At 42.8% G+C, this 10701-nt stretch overlaps 1 protein-coding gene across 1 annotated transcript in view; it reads left to right on the forward strand.

Moving 5' to 3' along the window:
- Window positions 1-10701, forward strand: part of LOC103352939 (rho GTPase-activating protein 6) — a 36758-nt gene that overhangs the window by 880 nt on the left and 25177 nt on the right. The gene's annotated exons all lie outside the window — the stretch shown is intronic.

The raw sequence follows: 10701 nt of genomic DNA on the forward strand, positions 1-10701 counted from the left end.
CCATTGTCCCACACTGTCTTTGGCAACGAGGAATAAATTATTCAGTAAAGAAGAAAAAAAAAAAAAGAAAGAAAAAAAGTGGAGCTCCCACAAGTCAGGTGGAGAGATTAGTCCTGTTGTCTGGGCTTCTGCATGGCTGAGTGATTGCTGTGTCCTCGCCTCAGCAGCACAAATCCACAGCCCATGGAAAAGGATCTGGCAGCACAGCTTCCCCTGGTTACATCCTTCAAAGCATGCCTCTGTTAGCTGCGTTAAGCCACCTTCATTTAATTTCCATCGCGGTGGAATGATGTGCGGGAGCCGCACAGTAACAACAGCTTTGGAGAGAGGCAGGGAGAGAGCCAGAGCGAGGGGCAGAGGGAGGGAGGGACAGGGGTGGCGGTGGCGGTGGTGGTGGTGGGAGATGAGAGTGGAAGAGAGAGAAAAGAGGAATGTGAGAGGATGGTTGTGTTTGTGTGTTGCAAGAATTGCTAATAAAGGATGCGACCAGCTTCTGAGAATTCCCCCCAAAAGACGCTGTGCGACGTCCTCCCAGAGAAAAGGTTTAAAGGAACCAGAGAGGGATGAAGTGACGGACACAAAGCATCATGTGCTCGTAATGAGTGTGCAAAAGCAATAGAGGAGCAGCTGGAGAGACAGGAGGACCTAATGCATCCCCTCCCCAGCTGAGGAGGAGGAGGGGGGGGTTCTGCCTCACAGCTGCACATTAGGATGCCCATACTGTACAGCGCATTGGTTTTGACCTCGCAAAAAACAGTTCAGCGGCTAAACGCTCGCCGTTCACGAGAGGCCTCCAAACATTTTAGCGAGCCACCGAACACAAACAAACACAGAGCTGATGCAAAAAAGAGAAGCGTGAAGAGCGGAATCCCATGAAGACTTAAACAGCACTTGGGTTTGCGTCCAGAAGGGAGATGAAGAGGGCCGTCGGGAGTTAGTGGCTCACAACGCATGTTAACAAATGCTCCATGCCAATTAGTTCTCCCTGTATTGTTGAATTTGGTTGAGCTCATTCAAGATGTAGGCCCATTTCCTTTTAGGATTCTCTGTTTATTTCATGTCAAGGTTCCTGCTGAAATGTGACGGGAACAAACTCATAAGGCACATTGTCGTCTCTAAATGAAGAATCACCACAGGTTTATCATCCCAAAGACAGAGAATCACTCTTCATAAATCAAACAGCACAGGCGAGGCACCTCTGTCGTGCCAATTAGCCTCATCTCTGATCCATGGGGTTTGATACTTCTTCATGCGGCGCAGACAGTTTGGATAAAAGGAACTTCTCGCAGACAGTTTGCTCCGTTGTCCCCGATCAGCGAGACACACAGCTCGACAAGACAAACCTCAAACATAATCTATAAAGGCATCCGTTCCACCTGTCAAACGGCCGCCTCTGAGCGCAGCTGTTCGCTGTCGTAAATAAAAAATAACTAATAAAAGAAAAATCGATAAACTGTGGAAAGCGCAACGCTCGTTCATTGAAAGCGCAGAATAGTCAAAATGATACAACCTCGGGAGTTAAAAGGAGATAATCCCCCGAATTACCTTCAGTTTGAATTTCTGCTGCGAGACTGACAGAATGACAAACAGTCCAATCGATGAAGATGCCAGGTAGGGAGATTGTTCTATTCTACGTGTAATAAATATACATGGAATACGAATGCTGGTTGATTCCAGTTCAGGAATTTCAAGCTACGATTTGTAACTGTTTCCACAGTCGAGCAGCAACCATCCTATATTAAAATGCCACAACTCGTAAGGCTCTGCAGCGTGAGTCAGTGCGCCTTTGCTGAGAGTGAAACATAGAATAAAGAATGTTGTCACTTCCACTCAGGGTCAGGGTTAGATTTGTTTGCTGCCATGGCAAAGATGCAACTAGACTGGTTTAAAAAAAAAAGAAAAAAAAAAATCCAAATTGCCAGTGATTTAGTTTCTACCTCAAATCTCTGAATCTGTAGAGTGAGTTAGTATTTTTAAAAGCATTTTATAAATGTGTGTTAATCCTGTAGCCTCGTTTTTTTGTTAAAGCACACACAAGATGTCAGAGAGGCAGCGAGGAGCAGGAGAACATGTCAGACAATTTGCTTCAGATGCAACCGCGGTGTCCTGGCGGGGCGATCGAGGGACTCAGCATATTCTAGACAGTTATGTTCGTCCATTTGGGTTTGTGGCCCAGAGGCCAACGTGAGTGGCAGAGGATATTAGGGTCAGACAGAAGCGTGATCTAAGGCGACTATAGCTGAAGCTTTGACCGATAAAATCCTGCTGCCCTGCTGATCCCTAACTCTCCGCTCTCTGAGTCCCTTTTAAAACAGCTGATTTCATTCATTCTGGCACACTTGGCCATTTAAAACTCAGCAGTGCTTAAATTTTGCAAGCCTTTGGATCACGTTGCTTGCCTTAAAAAAAAAAAAAAAAATGCAAGCAGAGTGTAACCACTTTGCAGGGATGCTAGCAATGCTAAATAGCAAAACAAGGGATTTTTTTTTTTTTTGTAGGAAATGTCCCCATAAAGGCACTGAGTGACAGCATATAAAGTGCATGCTCCAGATTGTACATCATGAACTTGACTGTACAGTACAATCATGTGACTCTGTGGCTTTCACTGCCCTCTGAACTAAGCATTAGCAGCTCCTGGACCACGACCAGATGTGTGTGAGCCGCTACGACAGCAAACTGCCCAAAGGAAGTTTGTTTGTCGACGTGCATCTGCCCGCGAACCACCTCAGTGCCTCAACTTTCCCGATCTCTCAGCGCGACACTAATTATACCTTGGCCGCGGCTGATTTATTCAGCGAATTAAACAGCTTTTAGGAGGGAGTTTAAAGATCTGAACGCTGTTTTTTTGCTATGAATATGCAGCGGTGTGACTAATTGGGATAAGAAGTGAAGTGTTACCTGGCTGAGTTATGCTATGCTTTGAAAAGATTACGGATTTGGTTTGCCAGTTTCACTACACCTGCTGATAAAGTTCAAAGTAATACTGTGAGGCTGTAGCCTATTCTGTGCGGAGTGAATAAAACATCATAACGGGGATACTGCCAAGATGCTCGACACTGCGGCCGCTGTGTGCCTGGTTAACCTGCAGGTTATTAAGCATGCCCATGTGGGTCATTGGCAGGTCATGTTTGGTACATTCATTCAACCATTCATCTTCTGCTGCCACTTAACCTGCTCCGAGTTGCTGCGGGTTGAATATCTCCCAGCATGCACTGGGCAGTCGGCCAAGTACACTATGGGCATTCGCCAGTCTATCACAGCTTAACAAACTGTTCTCTTTGTACAGTGTACTTATGATGATTATTATTTGTACTCCTTACCCGCACAAACTTCAGTCAAGGGGATCAGGTTGTTACAATAGAGGGCTATGAGAAATGTAAAAAATGACAATAGTAGAAGGCACTTACTGCAAATAAGGTAAGAGAAGACTGCTGGTAAAAAACAATGTTAATCATGTCAGTTGATATATATTTTACCGCTCAGTGTATAATCAATGAAAATGCCCCATAATAGATACGTGGACAACACTTTAGTTTTGCTCCAATCAAAGGGAAATTAATGGGATTGATTGACACACCAATGGACTGATCAATGTTCTAGTCTGAGTTGTTATAGCTGCAATAACTACAGTCTAAAGTGGATTAGGCAGGCAATCAAAAGCAACCATAAAATCATATTTAAGCATTTTCTGCATCGCCACTGCGTGTGGGTTCCTGTGGCAACGTGACGTTTTCCTGCTGCAGTTGTACGGCTTTGTTCAGCAGCAATAACAAGAACAACAAGCGACCTTTACTTACTACAAGCTGTTCCATAATACAAAAACCAGGCAGACAAACAAACGAAGGCAGCAGTACAAGCAAAAGTTAAAAAAAGTAAAGCAAAGACACAGGCTGAGGAACAGAATGCTGGAAAGCTGTGAGACAGTGCAGCACAGACCAAATGGCAGCTGAATGGGGGAGAGCTGGAGGAGTACAGCGTGTACTGAGGGTTTACAGACGGGAGGCAGGTGAGCTGATTCAGGGACGTGGGAAGCAGGTGAGATGGGTGTGGCAGGAAGAAGACAGAGACACACTGAGGACCTCTGGTGGGGGAAAGAACTGAAACAGGAACCATCCATCCATCCATTACCTATGTCCCCATTAGGCTGGAGCCTAACCCAGCCGACTTAGGGTGAAGGCAGGAGACACCCTGGACAGGTCGCCAATCAACCTCAACATATTTTTGGACTGTGGGAGGAAGCCAGAGAACCCAGAGAGAACCCACGCTGCACGAGGAGAACATGCAAACTCCACACAGAAAGATCCCAGGCGTCCTAACGCGATCCGGGGATCTTGTAGCTGCGAAGCAACGGTGCTAACCACCGAGCCAGCCCAAACAGGGACCAACCAAACTTAATAATTGATTGAAAAAGCAATGACAAGAACTCTAAACCGCAACACTTGGCTCTTTAAAAATTGATCATGTAACTGCTGGAAGCGTAATTGTTTGCTAACAAGTTCTCCAAGGTGATGATATGTCAGTGCTGAGTTCACTGCTTGTTTCCAAGGCTTCCCCGAAACTGACCAGAAAAGTATCACAAGCCAGTAGGTGAACATGCACAATAGCAGGAGCCTGGAACTGACACATCTAAATGGAACGCAGCCTTTCATTTACAAGTTTCTAGCTACAGCTCTGCTTTCCCCACTATGACTGAATGAGACTGTGAAAAAGGCCCATTGAACTAAGAGGGAATTGCAATGCTGGAGACTTGCAGCAGCATCTACAGTACAGTGGTGTTTTACCCTCCTTTGTACATCACACTGACACAAACACCAGTTGTTTTCAACCTTAGCGATACCACAGAAACATAAATCCTCACTGCAATGCAGTGGTACAGAATAAGTTAGGTAACCTGGACCTTCAGTCACAACAAGAAACACAACCAAAACAAACAATGCTTTGTTTAGCTGGCTGAGCCGCTCATTGATTTTTGTCAAAATGACCAACATGAGGCTGATGTGAAAGGCACTAAGCAAGCATTACCTTCAACTGCATACACGCCATAACGATCAGAACTCACACAGTAACCACTATTAGCGCCCTCATCCTTGGAGATACGACTTAGGAGTAATAAGTTCTGACTGAATTATCAAGTAAGCACAGAACACCAACCCACAGCACACTACTCACTGAATGACAGTGAAGATGCCGAGTTCATTGTCATCCGGGTCCATTGTTGATGACAAGTCTACTCAAGTTTACTGCAGTGCTTGTTTCTGTTTTTCCTGTCCAGGCCTTTACAAGCCTTCTCCGCTGATGTGTGCTCTCGTCCTTCCTCCTGACTCCAAAGTTTCTTGCGGCTTGATTTGGACTTTCAATAGTCAACTGAGCTCGTCTGACTAAGCCATTCAGTTATTATTACATACAGTGGCCCTGTCCAAGTGAGTGGCTAGTGCCCTGGGGGAGGAGACCGAGCTTGTCGCTTCTGCCTCAGTAATGAAATAACATCACATTCCGGGCCAGTGCATCAGAAAACACAGAGAGGATCAATGCTGAACAGCTGGACTCCAATGGGTTTGCTGTGCTGGTTAAGGCTGCCTCAATGAGCAAGGCTCTCATGGAAAACATGTTCTGTTTGGGTGAAATTCACCTGTGGTGTTTTCATATTTCGACTTCATTCTACTCCACGTAGCAGGAGACCTGAAATACATTTCTAGTCGGGCACAAGCAGAAATAAACATCGTGGTATTATTTACAACATTTCAGCACACAACCAAATTACAGTATCTGAGATATTTATCTTATCCCTGTTTGAGGCATTTGGAAATGCCATGTGTTTTATCATCCATGAGAGCTTAAAAATTAAGCTTCCACCGTAATCCAGATTCTATCACTATCTGCCTGCCAACTGTCACCCTTAACAGAGCCAGCCCTAAATACTATATAAACCACAGAATTAGGTCTTAACCTTAATGTTATACAGTAGCATCAGGTATTATTTTTATTCATTATTTTATATTATTTTTACGAATGTTTTTACACACATATATTGCCAACTAATGCAACTCCTCACACTGTGTTTTGATTCTAGTAAATATTGTATATTTGGTATTTTTGTCCATATATTTTTTTGATTTTTAGGCCCATTTTTCCTTAAAGCGATGGCATTTTAAAATCATGATAGTTCACGCTGGATTATACCACGCTGGTTCTCTCATGCATGAATGGCATACACAGTCTTCCATTAGTTATGAACTGAGGCACGTGTCTTTGCCTCTGCAAGCAAATGGAGCTGCTTGCATAACACATCCCATGCCATGTACACAAAGCAGTCTACGACAAGTGAAAGTTCAGCCCCCTTTATAACAACAAGAGAGTATAACACGAAACAAGTGTGAGCGTGCTTTTCATTAAAACATGACTCGCAATATATGCACAGCACCGTTTCATCGCTTCAGTCATTTCTGCACTGTGCTAATTGTGCACGCAGTTCCCTTTTTTTTTTTCACGCATATCTGGGAGCGAGGCCTGACCATATGGCCACAACAGAGCGCCGTGTGAGAGTAAAGCAGACAAAAGCAGACCTTTCCGCGAAGATAAATACTGCACATGAATCCATCCAATCATGTGGCCCAACACTCGCCCCTGGGCCACAGCGTGCCGCATCGGTGGCCTGTTTTTTCCGTGACACACAGGCCGCAGCACTAAGAGCGGAGACAGGGGATGTGCAAAGTGCAATGATCCTGCACAGTGCACACACAACTAAGAATCACATTTAGCATGCTGTCGCGGGGGTCACAACAGTGATGATTTAAGATAGCGATGATAGGCAGTGTGTGTGGTCTGGGACTCATCTGATCTAATGCGCCGTTCGCCGAGCGTGGGCGGATGGCTCGTTTGTTTCCTCAGAACGACGTGAAACGCCGTGCGTCTTTGCAAATTGCTCTGACAGATTCTGCAACACACTGTTTTGACCTTCTGATTAATTAGTCAAAAATACTTGAAGGCACGTGGAACAAAAACATCGCAACGCTCGAGAAGCAGTAATAAAAAACGGAGGCTAAAACACACAAGCCCTCGGCAAACGGTGCGGCCGCTTCCACGTGCGAAACACTTGAAGATACAAGTTGATTTTCAGTCCATCAAAGCATATTTGTGCCTCACGTAATAACAGTGGAAGTGACTTTTTCATTACTTTATGGAGCAGAACAAACAGTAGATGCAGTCATTTGCATAAAATGATGAGAGTAGCTCCATGCAGAACAGGAAAACTCACATTAATATAATAAGAGCTACTGCTGGGCCCACACCAGAGGTTACAGATGTGTTTTAGGAGCTGTCGACAGCATTTATTCTAGGTTATGTGATTTACAGTATTTGTCTACAAATGTAAATCGGGATAATTATCTTTCTTGCCGTCACAGAAGAACCCAGAATAGGTGATTAATAATAATTAATTACACAAGTTGGGGAGCCATTAAAAGAACTTGGACAAAGCCCTTACTCTCATTACGTCTGAAAGGTGTTCTGGCTGTTTAACATTAACATTAAACTATTTAAGGAAACTGCCTTTTCAGAAAATCATTCATCAATAGATTTTTTTTTTTTTGGCCACAGTTAACTTTAAGCAACACAGAACACTAACAACCCCGAGCATAAAAACAAGCTGTTAGATATACTCATAGCACAGACAGGAAGTACACAAAAGTCAATGGCAGTCAATGAGATTTCAGGATATCACATTCCTCAAATCAGATAGCCACTCTTGTGTCAACACACTACAGAAGCTCCTCCCTGTTGCCCTGGGAGGATAGGATTCACAGCATCCAGCAATTATCTGTAATGTGGGAGAAAAATCAATGTGCCCATGGAAAGCTTGCTAAGGTCACCAAGTCGACGCTGTCGCTTGAATCAGAAGCGCTGTGTTGCTGCAGGCTGGGCTCCAAGCCTCCCGGCCAGAATCTGTGAGAGCACGCATCATCTCTAATGCCATGGATTACGGTAATAATTAGCCTGACAATATGGAAGATAATTGGTTTTTGCGTGTGATCACGGTAGAATGGAAAATTATCACAGATTGCAGTCATCTATTTATACTCATGAAAATATCTCTTTAAATAAAAGTCCTTTCACAGTCAGCTCACTTAATTCTGCTGCCCTTTGTTTTAAAGCAAGTATTTCCATATTAAACTGCATTTTTATACATTTCAGAATTAGCATTTAGTTATATAGTTTAGTTTTCAGCCCCAAATAAAATATATATGTTTTAATAACTGCATTAGGACATCAATATTTTGAACTTTAATTTTGAAAACAAATCGTTCTCAATAATCGGTAATCGTTGTAATAAGTTTGATTTCAAGGAAGGTAAAGCACGATCAAATGGGGGACGTATTTCAACCATAAATCATTTGAATTGCTCATCTTTGAACATCTCTTTTTTAAAATTAATTTTATAAAACAAGTGAAACAGCTTCAAACTCACCTCTGCTCCTCTTGGTTTTCGTCCAAACTGCCACCACCACAAATTTCATTTTTCCCCGTGCTGTCAATTTCCATGTCTTCTTTCTCAGGTAGATACTCGCAACTGTGGCTAACTGAGTTCAAGCTCAAAGTGTGCCCTCTTTGCGGGTTACAAGATCCCGGCAGTACTGTAAGGGGAGGGGAGGCCTCCTTGAAACATTGATAGTCTGGTGTAAATTCTATTAACGGCAAGGGGATATCGAGAAGAATGAAAAATCAATAGCTTGTGGCCAGTAATGTTTGAAGGATGAGGCTGAGTGGAAAACTGAGATGGCATGGCCTCTCCCTGATGCAGAGACTGCTTCTGTAAGTGGTTAATCAAGTGCTTGTCTGACATCTAGATTGCATTTTCCTCTCACCATTACTCCCATTTTTCCCCTTCACCGTAGAGAAGACGTGCTATCGAATGCAAAAGATGGTAATCAGAGTAATAATAGCATCTTCCAATCTGATATAGATGCACTCCTCTAAAGGGAAAATAGTGCTTTGTCTTTACTTCTCAGTTTTCAAAAGACAAATGCATTGTGTTTCAATTCCGATGCCAAAGGCATCAACACTCGGGTTGCATACACACGAGCACATGTGTGAATCTCAAAGTGTACAGTCTCCTGGAAATGATGGGGTGTCTGTGATGAGTCACTGAGTTAAAATTTTGGATCTCTGCTGTGTTAAAGTGAACCCTACCATTTTGTTGCAACCTTAAATAAAGAGAACGAGATAGGGAGCACTATATAATAGAGCTGAAAATAAAATCTCCTGCAGAGCTACAATTTGGGGTGAAATCCTGCAATTTCTTTGTAGTTTGTTAGCATTATATTTCAGTATCCTCCTGCTGCTGCCTGAGAAATAGATACCCTGAACAGGTAAAATGAGTTTAAAAGGGTGTAATGTCACTCCCTTTTGGTGACCCCCGAGGACAAATCCTCCCTTTAATGTGTGTTATTAAAGGTTCATAACACTAGAAGTCGAAGGCTGCTTGCTTTAAATCTGCGCTCGACAGTGCACCAGCACAGACAAGTGTCAAAAATGAGGCACTGCATTAAGCTACGCTAAGCTAACAATACTATGTTCTGTCACGTACAGCTTCTCTCAAAATGCACTTTTAACAGGATGTTATGTAGAGAGTTCATCAAACACTCACTTTGAGTAGAACTTGTCTCTGGCTCGTTGTGTGGCAGCTTCACATGAGTTTGACTTCAAGAGCTTCTGGTATATTTAATTTTAAAATGGTTACAATAAGACTTGAGATAAATAAAGAGCTCTGTTTTTATCATGTTTCCACATATTTCAGCTTTCATTTAAAAATGAAAAGAATCCAATTTAAAATGATGCCAGTGGTAACAACCTGTTTTATGCCACCTGTTTAGTTTATTAGACAAGTGTTGATTTAAAATTTATTATGACTAATTTGCATAATTCATGTATTACATCATTTGTGTGATGGCAATTCTAACAGCTGGTATTTTGTCAAGCAAGGCAAAACATAAATCCCCAAAAATGTGCTCAATCAATGCATCTGTCACATAAAGTATAGTGGACACCATAATTCAAACCCTGCATAGGCAGAATGTGCAGCTATTATAATGGGTTTATTGTATTGCACAGCACTGAGTTTCTACATCCTGAGTCTTTAATCGTAATTTGGGTTTGAATATGAGATCATCATATTGTGCCACTTCAGTGTAACATACACCGACATGATAAGGACTTTGAAGTGGCTACATGACCTGATTTTGAGGCCCTGTGTTGAAGTGATCAACGGTGTCAAACTCTCGGTTTAGTGAGGGTTGATTATAAGTATACTTACATCATGTGTAATAGTCATTCAAACGACCTGCAGCAAATCTGCATCTATTCCAGCAGATTGTATTTTAATTCTGTTCAGAACTTTGTAACTTTGTTAAGAAAATTGCTACATAAATAAAAAAGCTCTGGGTTATATAAACACGGAGCACAGAGAGGGGTGAAACGAGGGTTAATGAGAGCGCAGCAGCTCATTTTTACTCAGGTGGGAGGTTAATCTGCTCAACCCATATAAATTCTCCAAATTAATAATTAGCACCACACATCATGTCTTGACTCATAACAGTCAAACTGCATGTGCTACTGCCACCTAGTGGCCCACTGTGTGGTGTTCTGTCACCTCTGGCTCTGCTGACTCATACAATCCTACACATCTTTTCAGCTGTAAACAAAGCT

Source organism: Stegastes partitus, unplaced genomic scaffold, assembly GCF_000690725.1.
Source record: "Stegastes partitus isolate 25-593 unplaced genomic scaffold, Stegastes_partitus-1.0.2 Scaffold56, whole genome shotgun sequence".
Classification (NCBI taxonomy): domain Eukaryota; kingdom Metazoa; phylum Chordata; class Actinopteri; family Pomacentridae; genus Stegastes; species Stegastes partitus.